This window comes from Ochotona princeps, chromosome 5 (genome assembly GCF_030435755.1).
Source record: "Ochotona princeps isolate mOchPri1 chromosome 5, mOchPri1.hap1, whole genome shotgun sequence".
Taxonomy (NCBI): domain Eukaryota; kingdom Metazoa; phylum Chordata; class Mammalia; order Lagomorpha; family Ochotonidae; genus Ochotona; species Ochotona princeps.
In genome coordinates, this window is record NC_080836.1 from 106,192,508 (window position 1) to 106,209,605 (window position 17,098).

Sequence of the window (17,098 nt, forward strand, 5' to 3'; positions counted from 1 at the left end):
TGGTTTAGCCTCAGCAGGTGGATTGGGATCACGCCAACATGAAGTGTACCTGAGCACTTCTTAACCCCGAACAGTGAAAGACATAGATCACAACATCAAGTCCTCATTCCTGCCCCAAGTCCTCACTCATTCAGTAAAGTAAGAAAGTAAAGTTAAAACAAAGAAGACTTGTTTATTTTGATTGAAAAGGTAGATTTACAGAGAAAAGGAAAGACAAAGGTCCTCGATCCGCTGGTTCACTCCTCAAATGGCCACAATGGCCAGAGCTGAGCTGATCTGAAGCCAGAAGCCACGGAGCTTCTTCCAGGACTCTTCTTCCGGGTGCAGTATCCCAAGGCTTGGGGCCATCCTCTTTTTCCCATAAGCAGGATGGGAAGTGAAGCATCTAGGAGATGAACTGGAGCCCATATGGGATCCCAACACCTGGAGGTAGAGGCTTAGCCAGATGTGAAGTCATAAGCAGGTAAAAATATCTTGCAAACAATGATGGCTAAGAAGAAGTTTTGACTTCAGCGCTGGCTGGGGAATTCAACTCAAACCATGGAAACCTGGAAGGACGACGCTGTTGTGACCTTGGGCATCCTCATGGAGCCCACAGGACACAGAAGCACACGTGGATCTGGGAGAAGCAGTTTTCCAGATAATCCCAAACAGCCTTATGCTCATTTAAAATATATATAGATAAGCATCGAAACAGAAAGCAACAGTACGAGACACTTAACGACAAACTCACAGATGGATGTCCAGCTTCCCAGTCTAGCAATTAGATCTCCATGTCACGTTCGTCTTGGCCTCTGTCTTCACACTGTGGCCTCCCTGCGTCTGGGCCAACATTCCCTATTTCCAGGCATCCAGCACTTAGGACACTCCTTAACCCAGGGTGACATCATCTGATTCCCCTGCACAGACTCTGTTTCCAAGTGAATCACTCTCTTCATCCGTGCTGCTCTCAGAGGGAACACTGGAAACTGGGCCATCTGTAAGACCAGAGAAGCTTTCCTTCCAGATAGAAGAGCGAAGTGTCGATGTTGGCAGGTCCAGGGTCTACTGGGGACCTGTTTCCCCACACAATGCCATCCCCATGTCCCCACAGGGTAGATGGGCCAACATTCCCCAGCCAAGCCCGTTGATATGGACACCTGATCCCATTAACGAAGCTCTACCCTCCCAACCCAAATGCCTTCTAGAGATCACAGTTCTTAAGACTGCTGCACTGGGGATTCAGCGTCAGTATGGATTTGGCAAGGTAGTCATGGAAACAGCTTCCATATGGACATGGATTTTGTAGGAACACCATCCTAACCAATAAAAGTCCATCCATGGATTTACTCTGCAGACGGCCTCAAAAGCCAGTGCTAAGCCAGGACAAAGCCACGAGCCTCATCTGAGTCTCCCACGTGGGTGTAGGATCCCAATCACTCGGGCCATCTTCTGTCACCTTCCCCAGGGCATTAACAGGGAGCTGGATAGGAAGTGGAGCAGATGGATATGAACTGGCACCGACATGAGATGCCAGCGTCACAGCAGCTTTATCCAGTATACCGCACAGTGTGGTGGATAGAACCAATTTCAGATCCCAGTGTTTAAATACGACAGGCTCTGATGCTGCCTTGGCCTGAAGTCAGCTCGTCTTTCTCATTGGGAAGGAGAGTGTGCAATTGAAATGCATGCTACTGCGGGAGAAAACAGTGCAAGAGCTGGTTACTTGTTTTCATCCAGGAGGCAGTGTCAGAGCACCAAGATGCCAGATTTGCACCTTGAGGGGAAAATGCTTCAAGGTGCATGAAGCAAACTGGCTCGATCTTATAGCACCGGCCCAGTCAACCCCCTCGCAGCCTGGCTCTCACCTCGGTCTGCAGCTACAGTGTCACCTGCCAGGGCAGGAAGTGACAACCCTTGCAGCCTGCCATGCCAGGAGTGTTCATGAGGGGAAAGAACGGGGACAGCTGCTCAGTGTTTGTGGCATGCTTGCCAATGGAACTTCTCGAAGCAGCTCTCCTCCTGGCCAGCGTAGCGTCTCCCTGTGCAGACAGCAGACGGAAGGCAGACAGAGCATTCCCAAAGGGGGTGCCCCTCCTTCACCATCAAGAGGTTGATAAAGTAGGCTAGGCAGCATTTTGGTAGGAACGTAGTTCAAAGAGAATGTTTCGCTCTCCGGCTGAAGCTCGCACTCCATTTCCCATACCTCATGATGCTCGCCCTAGCCTGTGGACCTCCACCCCTCTACCACCGGAGATCGTCTTCAAATTGGCTCATGTGGCCATCTGTGTCGTCCCAGGCAGTGATTGCCAGGACGCACTAAACTGACTCAAGGCTCATTTTCGTTAGAACAACCACACAATTGAAACATGGAAAGAATTGTTCCACCTGCCAGGTGGAAACCCTCTTGGCTCTCACCTGCGGAAACCTGGGATCTTTGAACAGCACTGATGCCATGTGGCTTTCATGGTGCCGAGCTCTGCCAATAGCAGCTGCAGCTCCATGCCCAACCGGAGGCCAGCCTATCCTCCAGGAGGTGCCAGCACCTGGAATTCACTGCCTTGCAGCCCAGCACCTGGAACCCACTGCCTTGCAGCCCAGCACCTGGAACCCACTGCCTTGCAGCGCAGCACCTGGAACCCACTGCCTTGCAGCGCAGCACCTGGAACCCACTGCCTTGCAGCGCAGCACCTGGCTCTGGGTAGCTTCACCCTTGGAACACAGGTCTGCCTCCTCTAAGCCTCACTCCACCCTCACCTCCCACACACACCTGCAATGTGTCCCAACCCAGTGTGCTATAATGGATAGCGGCATCGCCTTGTTTTCAGAGGCCTCTTCTGGGTTGCCACGCATGTGCTGGACTCCCAGTGCCAAGCCAAACCCTCAGGAATATCCCCTATCTCGGGATAACTCGCTCACCTCATCTCTGCGTGTTCACACACGCATCAGCAGAACGCCATGCAACTGCCCGCAGTGGCCTTAGTTCCAATTTTCCAGTTAAAGAGCTGCAGAACCCTACCCAGAATCTGATGCCAGTTCTAACGCAGCCCAGCTCCTGCCTGCATGGGGCTCCCCATGCAGCTCCTGGCCACAAGGGACATTGATCAACCAATTTCACAAGCAAAGACACTAAGGGTTTTAAAATTCTACAAGGATTCAAAAAAAAAATGCTTGCAACACAATCCACCTGCCTTCTGTTTTCCATGAACTTGTGGAGGTACAAGAGGCTCAACTGGAGGGCTGATAGCGTGAGTGCAATCCAGGAAACACAACATCACCTCTAGGGCGGAGACTGTGTAACCTAGAGACGGCCAGTCACTGCTCTGCTATCACCCAGTGCATCTGGGTTGGGCTGTAACAGGTGGTACATTTCCAGGAAAACCTAGACCACTTCCGCAACTCCCAGGCAGGAGCTGGGACACCCAGTGGAGGTATCCCGAAGGAGTACACACTGTGTGCTGCCAGCTCCCTTGATCTGGCTCAGTGTGTGGGGTGGCTGGCCTGGCAGCATAATGGTGATCTTAAATATTTATCTAACCACGACATGTCATTTATTCTATCATGCTTCAAAGCGTCACCTAGAATCAAGAGAATGTAAACAGCTGGATGACCATCGGATGACCGCATCGCTTTTGTCATTTGTCATTTGGGTTTAAAATGTCCCTTTCTTTTATGAAAGTACAGGAAGCACTGGACTTGCTAACAAATCCCTGCCCTGGAGCCCAGGAGACTTCAGATCTCGCCGCTGCTGAGTCCACATTCTTTGCAGTCAGGAAGTGTCGGAGGAATCTTTGATGTCAAAGAGAAGTGACTTGAACAGCAAGGGAGGGAGATAAAGGGTGTCCCTTCCTTAGAAAAGATGGGAGAGACATAACCCAGGACGTGGAGGGTAGGAAGGAAGCTGGCCTCACTGGGCAGCTTGAATCCCGTCCCACGCAGGCATCCCTGACCGTGCCCATCCACAGTCACACCCTTTCCTTTCCTAGGGTGTGTTCAACGCCTTCACACCAAGAAGAAAGCCAACCCACACATGCAGGAAAAGTCTGAAAAACCAACATGAAGCACCTACTTTTCATTTTTTTCAAAGACATCAACAAATAAGATCTGGGGCTCATTATAGTTTCCTAAAGCAGTTTGACAAATGCCATGCTTGGGCAGATTTCTTACCATTTTTTTCAATGTTTGTGATTCCAATGATGTTGTTCAAGAGGTGAGAAAGAAAATACGCATTTAAGAACTTGTATAAAGACTCCCTTCCGGGCCCAGTGTGATGGCCTAGAGGCTAAATCCTCATCTTGAAAGCACCGGGATCCCGTATGGGTGGCAGTTCTAATCCCAGCAGCCCCACTTCCCACCCAGCTCCCTGCTTGCAACTTGGGAAGGCAGTTGAGGATAAGCCATATAGCCCTGCACCCATATGGGAGACCCGGATGAAGCTCCTGGCTTCTGGCTTCGGGTCAGCTCAGCTCCAGCCGTTGTGGCCGCTTGGGGAGTAAATCAACGCATGAAAGATCTTCCTCTCTGTCTCTCCTCCTCTCTGTATATCTGACTTTGCAATAAAAATAAATATTTTTAAAAAGACTCTTTTCCCCCCTCACAGAGAAAGAGGAGGGGGGAAGACACAGACAGAGGGAAAGAGAGTAAAACAAGACCGAAGAACTCCAGAAAGAGCTGATACTCTATAGCAGCCGCCATCACGTTCCTTCAGCCACGTATTCAATTGTTGGACCCACCTTGAAGACACAAGGTTGTGTAGCCCACCTGGCCTCTCCTGAGCATCCCAGAAGAGCCCCACCCCTTCCCGCGCTCACCCCTCTGACCTCAGGAGGACTCACTGGATGTGTGGCAGAAGTTGCCGAGAAGGGGAATCCTCACAGGGCAGAAAGGGAAGTCTTGGCGAGAAGAGGAAGACAGTCAAATGAACGTGGACCGGGGCCGTGTGGGCCGAAGCCCCCGGGAGCCCCCATCTGTGCACGGTGCTGCGGGCAGTGCCTACTTGCTTAACAATCGGGCTGACTCGATCGAACCAGACCAAGGGGCTCTGCTTCCCCTGGGGTCTGTTTACACTGTCACCTGCCGCTTTCACTGATGAGGCTTGAGTCCAGAGTTTTGTCCAGAAAAATTATATTCATGTTCCCAGTCGTTCTTCTGACAGGAAACAATTGATTCTCAGATGCCCAAGAAGTTGGTGCCTGGCATGTAGGTCCTCACACATAAAGGAGTAGCCACAAGTTCAGAGCTGGTGGGATGATCCTTGGGAATGGGCCAGCGGTGGTACACAGGGGTATTAAAACAGAGGGTTTCAGGGGCGGCCTGGGGAGGGAGGAGGCTTCGAGGAGTCCCAGCAAAACAGCAGGAAACAGGCAAAGGACCTTTCTCTGCAGGAAAATAGGGAGACAGTTACCCCAATAAGACAGCAAGCCGAAAGCAGAGATGAGCCCTCGTAGATGTGACACAGGGTGATCTTCTAGAACATTCTGCCTCGCTTCTGGGTGAATCTCCATGAGTCCAATGACTGAATTTCCAAGTAAGGAGAAAAAAGAACTCCATGTTGCTCTTTTCCCAAAGATAAGCCAAGGAAACCACCAGGGTCCAAGCACCACACAAGACTGAAGTCAAGGCAAGCACACTCACAGCTTTCAACTTCAGTCAAAGCATGGTGTAGGCGTGCAGAACGTTCAACAAGCCCCCCAATCCAAGCACCAGGAGAGGAAGGGAGGTCACAGCTCAGATGAGGCCAGACAGAAGAGCACGTGGCATGCAGTCAGTCCCCAGCCCTCGTCCTCCCCTTCCCCGAACAGTCCTTGCAGCTCTACCGAAAGCTCTGACTTCCTTTTGAGGAGATCAAAGGTATCAGAAGTCAGGGACTTGAAACACATTGGAAGAGTCACCTTTATCGTGTGGCCTTGGGGGTGTTTTGAAAGCTGCAGTCAGCTCCCTCGGTTCAGAGACAAAAGCCTTGGCACAGCACTTAATATGCCTTGTTCAGTGGAGTCGGTGTCCAAGCAGCACAGTGAGGGACTTCTCTTGCCAAGGAGTGTTAGTAGCAAAGAAGTACTCAGAGACGCCAGCCTGGAGAGGGGCTCTGAGTCAGGACAGTGGCCTAACGGGGCAGCAGCCAGGCAGGCTACTCCTGGGTGATAGCCACAGGAGCAACCTGGAGCCAGTAGTGGGCAGAAAGCCCCCGAAGGTTTTATCCAAAACTATCAAAAAAGGAGAGTCAAAGAGACGAAAATAATTCCAAAATGTGCTTCGTGTTATGAAGCACACTTTGAGGGGTCTTTGGCTGTCATCTTGTCCACCTTGAGTCCTCCTGGGTCCTCATTCACTCTCCCCATTTCCTGGGAAGGGCACCTGGCCCACAGTCTCAAAAAAAAAGGCATTGCCAGTGAAATATTAGCGTGCACTTATCCTGCTTTCTTGTGTCCACTGATCCTGTCACTGTTCATGATCACTTCCTGTATGGGGTCAAGATGCAACCCCAGTCCGGAAGACCCAACCTTCTACAAACCCGTACCTCAGAGGTACCATGGTCACATGACTGGGAGGACAAAGAAAGGAGTAGCAAAGTTAGTCAGGGGCTGGGTGGTGGTTGGATGGAGGTGGGTTTCCAGGAGAAGGCTTCTTTCTCTTGGCACCCCAAGTTTTAGTAGGTGAAGAGCAGAACACAAGAAAGCATGGAGGTACTGCTGGGGGGGCTGCAGGCTGGTACAGCCTCTATGGAAATCAGTATGGAGAACATTCAACCAACTCAAAATCAACATACCATATGATCCAGCAATAGCACTCCTAGGAATATATCCAGAACACTTGTTTTATGAGAAACCAACATGCACTCCTATGTTCACAGCAGCACAATCAGTAATTGCAAAAATATGGAAGCAGCCAAAATGCCCATCAGCAGAGGATTGGATAAGAAAGCTATGGTTCATCTACTCCATGGAATACTACTCAGCTATTAAAAAAAACAAAATGCAGTTCTTTGTGGCCAAATGGGCCAAACTGGAAACCATAATGCTAAAGGAAATGAGCCAATCCCAAAAGGTTAGATACCACATGTTTGTCTTAATTTAAGATGATATGATGTTATGTATAACATGTTATGTTATGTATGTCATATGTTGTGTATAAACTAAAATTGAAATGTCCATGAGGTGGTCACAGAAGGTGGTTAAGAACTCGCATTTATTTTTAGCATATTGGTTATTCATTACTATGTCAATTAATTCCATAATGATGTAAATTTTTGCTGATGGTATGTTGGAGCTTTTAATTGATCGGGATGATACTCTGCTGGCTCTGCCCTCAGACCAGAGAGGGTATACCTAAGAAGCCGTTGAACTTGACTGGACAATAAGATGCTGGAATCTATGTTTGGTATACGCTTGCAATGGGGGAATCTCAACTGAACTTGAACTGTGGTTATGCAATGTAGGAAGACATTGTGACTATAGCTCAGCGAACGTAGTCAGCGAGCACGGGATTACAGTTGATGGGACAATATTTGTATGATAAACAACTGAATGGATGTCTTGTGTGTGACTGACTGGATATCCTTTGCATGAGAACAACTGTACGGCTACCTTTTGTATACCTGATGAGATATCATTTGTATAAGAACAGTTGAGCCAGAAGTAATATACAAGGCAAAAGGACTTCCAAACTAAGGCATAGAAACAGTTGATGGTTCTGTTGATGAACTAGGTATCTCTACCCTAATCCTGTATGACCGTCAGCATATAAAGTCTGTTGCCCCTAATAAATTTTGGCTATTGATCATCAGTCAGTAGTCCAAGCGTGTTATTATCGGCTCCGTGCACCAAGTCCATCGCTGCAGGACAGCGACAATGCAACAAGGTGGAGGAATCCACCATGGTGGGAGGGTTTGGGGAGGGGTGGGGAGAACCCAAGTACCTATGAAACTGTGTCATAATACAATGTAATTAACGAATTAAAAATAATAAATAATAAATAAATAAAAGAAAGCATGGAGGTGTGGCGTCCCGTCGTATGTTAGGGAATCACAAGAATTTTAGTGCTGCCAAAGAGAAGAGCTGGGTGTACTGAGTCAGAAAGAGTAAACCGAGAAGTTTGCCAAGAGCTAGCCAGATGCTCAGATGCAAGAGTTCCCCAGAAGATGCAGCCTGCACCCTTGGGTGGGGTGGACCTATGTGCTGGAAGCTTGTGGTCTGGGCTCAATGCGGTGGACTAGTGGCTCAAGACTTCACCTTAAATGCACCAGAATCCCATGTGGGTGGCAGCTCGAATCCCAGCAGCCACATTCCCTTCCAGCTCCCTGCTTGTGGCCTGAGAAAGCAGTTGAGGACGGCCCAAAGCCTTGGGACCTTGCACTCACCTGGGAGACCTGGAGGAGGTTCCTGGCTCCTGGCTTCAGATCGGCACAGCTCCAGTCATTGCGGTCACATGGAGAGTGATTCAGTGGATGGAAGATCTTTCTCTCTGTCTCTCCTCCTCTATGTATGTCTGACTTCACAATAAAAACAAATAAATTAAAAAGAAGAAGAAGCTTATGGCCACAGGGCAGGGACATGGAAATGAATGCATGGCTGTCAGGGGTCACTGAAGGACATCAGGATCTGTGTGCTTGGGAACAGGAAGGCAGAGTGTCACCAGAATTCATCTCTTGTTGCTCTGAGCTGAACGTCCCAGTGAGCTTTCCTTTGTGGAACGCAAGAAGCTGGTTCCAACACTGAGCTTCAGTTTTTAAGAACTGAGAGGCAAAGTTTGAGGGGTTAAGCTGTATGCCTCCTTGCTTCAACCATTCCAGAACCTCAGAATGCTTCTGGATTTGGAGACGAGGCCTTTGTAGTAATTGTGTGAAATTGAGATGGGCTCAAACCCAACATAAATGGATATTATAGGAAGGGCTGCAAGATAACCCATCACTGTTGTTTAAAAACCAGTCAGTTGTGACAGCTCTTTGCTCTAGTAAGCTAATCCAGAGGATCCAGTGGAATTGATAAGAAGATCTGTTATGAAATTGTACAGATGAAACAGATTGACATCAGCAGCAAGACCTACAGACCAACACAACGAAGCAGAACATCCAAAAGCAAGTGTGCTGAGACAGATAGGTGAATATCCAGGTAGCTTGGAGGGTAACTTGGTAAAACAAGTGAAATTGAGCATGCACTTCCATAATGGCTTAACCATCACCCCTTTGAATATGAATTTCCAAAAATCTCCTATGGAAATAAGGGGCCAAGTGCTTGATGCTCATTGCTGTTATTCAACAAAGAAAGCTAAGAAAACCACGTAAGTGCCCATTCATAGAGAACTGGATGATCAAATTGAGTCAGGAAGAGTAAACTGAGAAGTTTGTCAAGAGCTAGCCAGATGTTCAGATGCAAGAGTTCCCCAGATTGGGGTGAGGGGAATCTCCCACTCTCCAGTTTATTCCCCAAATGCTTACCTCACCCAGGCCAGAGCCAGCTTGAGGCCAGGAGCCTGGAACCCATTCCAAGACTCCCATGTGGGTGGCAGGGATCCAGGTACTTGAGCTGTTACCTCTGTATCCAGAATGCACATTAGCAGGAAGCTGGATCAGAACCAGGGCCAAGCCGTGAGCCCAGAGACTTTCTGTATAGGATACAGGCATCTCCGTGATGACCCATTCCTCACCTTTGTTTTGAATAATATTTTCACCAGGTATAGGATTGTAAGTGGGCAATCTTTTCATTATTGTTCAGTGCTCTCAAAATACTGCCCCAATGTCTCCTCACTTGCATTGTTTTTTACCAGAAGTCTGCCGTCATTCTTATCTGTATTCCTGTATTTCTGTATTGTGTCCATTTCTCTTTTGTGGGGAAGGGGTAATGGTGGAGTTTATGTTGTTATCTTTACCAATCATCAATTTTAAGAAATTATATTAATATGAGGCCCGGTGCAATGGCTCAATTAACTAGTCCTCCCCCCCACCCTCCCCCACCTCCGGCTTCAAGAGTCAGGATCCCATATAGGCAGCGATTCATGCCTGTCTGCTCCACTTCCTTTCCAGCTCCCTGCTTGTGGGCTGGGAAAGCAGTGGAGAATGACACAAATCCCTGGGACCCTGCACCTGTGTGGGAGACCCTGACAAGACTCCTGGCTCCTGGCATGAGATCAGCTCAGCTGCAGCCATTGCAGGCAACAGATGGAAGAGCTTTCTGTGTCTACTCTGTAAATCTGCCTTTCCAATAAAGATAAATAAATAAATTTTTAAAAAGGGGTTTAATTGTTGTGTTCCTTTGTGTAATTTTCCTTGTTTTTCTCATGCTTAGGGATCTCTGAACTTCTTGGGTCTGTGGATATATCGTTTATATAAAATTTGGAAAAACATTGGCCAATGTGTCTTCACAATTTTTTCCCATACCTTTCCCCTTGGCGACTCCAATTATATTATTCACTTTTATTTCTCAGATTAATGATGTGTACCCATTGTTTGCAGTGTCTTTCTTTTGAGCATCATTGTGGATAACTTTGTCTCACCTGTTGCTAATCTTATCCAATGTGTTTTCATCTTACTCTTTATGGGATTTTTTTTTTATCTCTAGGAGTTTGCTTTATGTCAGTTTTATGTTTCCACACAGTGACTTAACTTTCAGAACACACAGAATGCAGTTATTATAATCATAGTTAATGTGCGTGTCTGTTTATTTGCTTATTAAGTGTCAGCTCTGGGTCCATGTTGGCTATTTTCCTTCTTTGTCATGCATTCTACTTTTCTGATGCTCTGAATGTGTAGTTCTGGGTGCTGGCAGTTCGTGTGACCCTATTTGTATTGTTGAACTTTGCTCTGGACACAGGTAAGTTACTTGGAGACAGATGGATCCTTTTTGAGTTTTGCTTTTAAGATATTCTAGGCGTATGCACAGCAACACCTGTTCTCCAAGGCTGCTTTTGCACTCCAACTACCTAGGCACCACTTTCAAACGTAGGTGAACTGCAGGAATGGCCAGTTCCAATCCTTGTTGGGGAGTCTTTCTCCTGAGCCAGGAGGTCTCCTTAAGGCCATGGGATAGCCAGGACTCCACCGGTCCTTCTGGTGTGGTTGTCCGCCTGTCTCACGTGAACTTCTCTGCTATCTGGCCAGTCCATGACTTTGCTGGATTCCCAGGTTCCTCCTCTCAGCACAGGACATTCACTGAGCTGCTCCCAAGTTCTCTTCTCCGTGTTGTAATCTAGAAACTCTCAAGGGAGAAGGAGGAGGTGACTGGAAGACTCTTTGTCTGGTTGCCCTATCCTTGATATGATTGATGTCCAGTGTTTTAGAACATGTGGCTAGCAGAGCAAGGCCATTGGATAATGGAATATTGTGGTTTAAACTAGATTGCTAATGAAGTTAATGCCCATGGACCTGGATGTCCATTGTTGAATAAAAATAATAAGAACCAAGTTTGAAGAAGACCATCTTCTTCAGAAATAACTTACACAATTTGAAAACATTCAGTCTGTCCAAAATATCCATTTCATATGCAAAAGCACCAATATGTGGATAGGAAAAAAATCTAAACCATCACAAGATGACGCTGAGGTCGGGGAGAGGAGAGATGGGAAGGGGCTTGGTCTGCATCTGTAGTGTCTGATTTGGAAAGAGAATTGGGGCAGGCATCTGTATAGAGGTTCAATTGCTGCTTGGGATACCTGCAATCTACATCAAGGTGCCTGGCTGGAGTCCTGGCTCCTCTGCTCCACACCTGGCTACCCTGGGAAGCATCAGCTGGCAGGTCAAGGGCTTAGGACCCTAGCACCCACATGGGTGTCTCCGAGGCCCTGGCACCCATGTGGGTGACCCCAAGGCCCTGGCACACGTGTGGGTGACCCCAAGGCCCTGGCACACGTGTGGGTGACCCCAAGGTAGTTTCCAGCTCCTGTCTTTGACCTGGTTCAGCTCTGGTTTTTGTGAGCATTTAACAAATGACCCATCAGGTGGAAGAACTCTCTCTCTGTCCCTCTCTCTCTCTCCCATTGTCCCCATCCAGCCTCTCAAAGTGAAAACAATACACTTCAAAAATGAAAATGCATCCTTATTTATAAAAGACAGAACATTAAAATAAGAAATATGAAACAAAGTTGAACACACTGGGATGTTAGCACTATGGAAAGCTGATGGTTGTCTAAAACAATGTTCACAAACTCTGTTTTTATGTCTTCACATTATTTCATGGTGGAAAATGGCTATCGTGTGGGTCAGCAGTGGCCTGCACTGCGAAGAGTGGACAGGTGAGGGCCTCTGGACCCACGTCCTGTTCAGCATTGCATTAACAGCTCACAGAGGCGGAAGACCTGCCGTCAAGGAGGAGCTCTCCGGATGGAGCTGCTCCAAGGGGGAGGTTGCGCGGGGCAGTTACTGGGGGTGTTTGTAAACAGGGGCGGATGGAGCGTGTGTAGGGAGCTGCTTGTTTACTCTGGACTGCACTTGCAAAATTACGGTTCATTCTGTGCTTTTACAGGAATGTGTGCAGACGCACGCATGTACGGATGTGTACCCATAGGTGCACTGTATTGTACGTGTGTGTGTGTGTGTGTGTGTGTGTGTGTGCCCACGGCGTGTCTGCATTGCACATTTTTCTTGTTCAATAAAAAATAAAGAATCGTGAAGATTTAGGAGAATGTGTAGGATCCACTCGCAGGATTACATAAAAAATATCTACATTCACTTAGTTATCATAGTGTAATTTTTTTTTTTTTAAGGAAGATCTTCCATCCGATGGTTCGCTCCCCAAGCAGTGCAATGGCTGGAGCTGAGCCTATCTGAAGCCAGGAGCCAGGAACTTACTCCAGGTCTCCCACGCAGGTGCAGGGTCCCAAGGCTTTGGGTCATCATCGACTGCTTTTCCAGGCCACAAGCAGGGAGCTGGGTAGGAAACAGGGCCTCTGGAATTAGAACCAGCACCCACATGGGATCCCGGCGCATGCAAGGTGAGGACTTTAACCGCTACACTATCGCGCCAGGCCCCCTAGTGTAATTTTTAAAGTCAGATATATAGAGAGAGGAGGAGAGACAGAGAGGAAGATCTTCCATCCACTGATTCACTGCCCAAGTGACCACAACAGCCAGAGCTGTGCCGATCTGAAGCCAGAGCCCAGAGTTCTCCCAGGTCTCCCAGGTGGCTGCAGGGTCCCGAGGCTTTGGGCCATCCTTGGCTACTTTCCCAGGCCACAAGCGGGGAGCTAGATGGGAAGTGGGGCTGCCAGGATTAGAACCAGTGCCCATATGGGATCCCGGCACATCAAGGTGAGGACCTTAGCCACTAGGCCACTGCATCGAGCCCAGCGTAATTTTTAATATTGACTCACTGACACTGTACCACATGCCTTGTTGTTGGGACTGCTGTGTGATAATCTCACTGGACGAAGCGGATCCCATGGCATCCCCTGAGCAGGTGCAGTACTTCCATGACAGAAGCGTGGTCCTGCTGTCACGCTGCAAAATGCAGCAGGAAGAGGCCCACGTGGGGACTGAAGGAAAGCCTTGTCATCTGCTTGGTGGGAGCTTCTGCCTGCACAGCTGGGGTTCGAGGCAGAGCTGTTTTTATAAAACAGCTGGTGGAGTCAGCCGCCTCCTGCCAGGCTCAGGCCGAGGAGGAGCCAGAGAGGTGAAGCCTTCCAGCTCAGGGCCCTGAGGCCAGAGTGGTTTCAGAGTGGCATTCCTCATAAGGCACCTGTCTCCCATCACCCCCAAAGTCCTCCTGTAGTGTTATAGCCTGGACTCTGTGCTGCTTTGGGAAGGTGAGGATGAGGGTGCCCCCCCAGCGTCAGGGAGCAGTGGCTTCACGAGGCTCCCCGGGGAGTGGCAACTGCAGGCAGAGTGACAAGCAGACTAGGACAGAAGACCACAGGGTCCCTCCAGAACACACACACACACACACACACACACACACGGCTGCGTAACTGGGAGAAAACGTAGGATCCCTGGTCTCCCCCTGGAGGCCGAGGCACTTGAGAATGCATTGGCTATGGGACAAATTTCATTTTGTAATCGTGTGTGGGTGACCCCAGAGCTGGGTGTGGCTCTCCAAAGAGAAACCCAAGTGCGAGAGCTCTGACCTTCCCGCCGAGGGCTGCACCGGCCAGCTGAGGGCGGGAGGGCTGCACCGGCCAGCTGAGGGCGGGAGGGCTGCACCGTCCAGCTGAGGGGCGGGAGGGCTGCACGTGCCCCCTTCGTTCCTCTCCACACCCACAGAGCCCACTCCAGGGTACACACCAAGTCAGGAGGGCTGGCACGCCTCCCAACCTTTTCTCCTCAAAGGCTGAACCCATGATGCCTTTCCGGTGACGCCTTGGAATGCAGAGCGGTTGCACTGGCCCCACTTCAGGGTTTCCCGGGAGGTCGTGCTGATGGCTCACACCGGGAGGTCGTGCTGATGGCTCACACCGGGTCTACAAAAGATGCCTTTCCTCAGGCCCGTAAAATGGAGGAGGGAAGAGCAGACGGGACAAGGTAGGCCAACGTGTGGGGCAGCCGGAAGCAGAAGCGGAGAGGGTTGCCGAGAGGGACGGCAGCTAGGCTGTGTCTCAGCCGAGTCTGGCTGGGGAAAGGCTGTCTCCGCGGTTACCACGGGGTGAGATGCTTCTGGAGTCCGTCTCAGGAAAGGCAGCTGGCTAACCTGGGCAGCAGAGACAGAAGGGCTGGCCAGCGCGGACAGCTGCTGCCACCGACGGGGCTCGAGGACAGTGAAGAGCAGGTGTAGCCCGGTCACCTGGTGGGACAGAGGCAGACCCCGCTGGCTGCGGCTGCACCGGAGGACGTGAGAGGACATGGCGTCCAGCTCGCATCCTCCTGCCTTCCAGCGCCCCCCACTCCTCAGGGGGGCAGGGAGATGGGGACCCGAACCCCTGTGACAGCCAGCAGAGCAAGGACAGATGTCCAGTGAACTGGAGTACCCTAGAAACAGTGAATCACTCCAAGTGAAGCTATGCCCCGTTAATGTTCAATAGTACCCAGTTTTGAAAAAAAAAAATCCATGTTTGTTTAGATTTATTTATTTTTACTGGAAAGTCAGATATACAGGGAAGAGGAGACAGAGAATAAGATCTTCCATCACTGATTCATTCCCCAAGCGGCTGCAATGGCAGGAGCTGCGCTGATCTGAAGCCAGAAGCCAGGAGCCAGGAGCTTCTTCTGGGTCTCCCACATGGGTGCAGGGTCCCAAGGCTTTGGACCATCTTCGACTGCTCTCCCAGGCCACAAGCAGGGAGCTGGATGGGAAGCAGGGCTGCCAGGACATGAACTGGTGCCTATATGGGATCCCGGCGTTTGCAAGGCAAGCACTTTAGCCACCAGGCCACCTCACCGGGCCCAATTCCATGTGTTTTTATGAACTTCAGGCTTCACTGGGAAGAATGCATGTTTGAGAACCTGGCAGGCCGGTGGGCACACAGGAAAACAGCATGAGGCCCTCCAGGCTGGTGGGCACAGAGGAAAACAGCATGAGGCCCTCCAGGCCGGTGGGCACACAGGAAAACAGCATGAGGCCCTCCAGGCCGGTGGGCACAGAGGAAAACAGCATGAGGCCCTCCAGGCCGGTGGGCACACAGGAAAACAGCATGAGGCCCTCCAGGCCGGTGGGCACACAGGAAAACAGCATGAGGCCCTCCAGGCCAGTAGGGGCTCCGGGCTCACCTGAACACAGAGTGAATTCCACAGAGGACTCAATGTTTATCGGGCAGGCGGTTAAAGATTAGGACAAGGCAGTAGCTAAGGGGTTAATACGACAGTCTTCCAGATCCTTAAGGAAGACCAAGGGCAGAGGCACCCCACAGATGTTGGCCAAGGCGGCCAGGCCTGGGGGACAGGAGTGTGCCTTCGCTCTCACGAATTCCTGATAATGAGTCATACCCTGACTGAAGTCTGAAGCCAATTAGAGCCAAAGTATGCTTGGCCTCAAAATTTAATCAGAAATTAAAGTATAAGGAACAACGCTTTAAAGAATCTTACTTATTCATGAGAGGGAGAGAGAATTTCCAAATCACTGATTACCTCGCCAAACGTCTGCCATCCGCAGGCCTCCGCTGGGCTGCTGCCAGCGGCCGAGGACACAGGCCCAGGCTCCCGTGTGAACACTGTTGGGGGCCACACTGCTGCCCTCAGCTGCACAGCCCCAGGCAGCAGGAGTCAGGAGCCCAGCGGGATAGAGGCCTGCGCTCTCCTACGGAGGGGCCATAGCAAGCAGGCTTGTTGCCACGAGGCTACCCCAAGGCAAGAGGAGTACAAGCACAGGCTGGGCCTCTCTCCCTGTGACTGTGCAGAGCACACACGGGAGGATGAAACAGGGAGGAACTCCACACCCCTGGGGCTCACGGGCCACACCCCTGGGCACATGGACCACACCCCTGGGAGATGGACCACACCCCTGGGGCACACGGGCCACACCCTTGAGCACACATACCACACCCATGGGGAGATGGACCACTCCCCTGGGGAGATGGACCACACCCTTAGGGAGATGGACCACACCCCTGGGGCAGAAAGTTTGAGGAATTCTGCTGCTTCTCTCTCTCCGTCTTGGAGAAGGAATAGCAAGAATTTGGTGAGTCCGGCATGCTTATCATTTGCATGCAGCGTGCACAGGTGGTATTCACGACGCTGTTTGTACCTAGCCCTCAGAAATACAACACACATAGACGTGCTAAGTCTACCTGTCCAACAGTGTCAGCCACCACAGCCTCCAGTGGTGACTGAGCCCCCGAAATGCGGTGAGTCCAGCTCACCGGCCAGGATTTTGCCTACTGTTCACTGCATTCTGCATGGATAAGGATGCCTACACCTTCTTCTGGTGCCGGGAAGCTTGGCAAGATCTTTTGCAACCACCTTGGTGTGTGACTCTACGTATCAACTGCAAATTCTCTGACATAGTCACCATCAGGATGTCTGAGGAGTTCGCATCTGCCTCAACACATACTGTTAAGCATCAAGTAAGAGAGTAAGTATGAAAAATATGAAAGATCTCGTTGACAAATTGGAATGCATTACATGGTAAGTGATAAGAGCGTGGGGTTAAATAAAAATATAGTAACTGGATTAATTTCACCTGTTGGGTGGTTTCATTTTTGGTTGTAGCTACCGGAAACATGATTTTTGTGTGGTTTCTATCCGCTGTCTGTTGGGCAGCTCCAC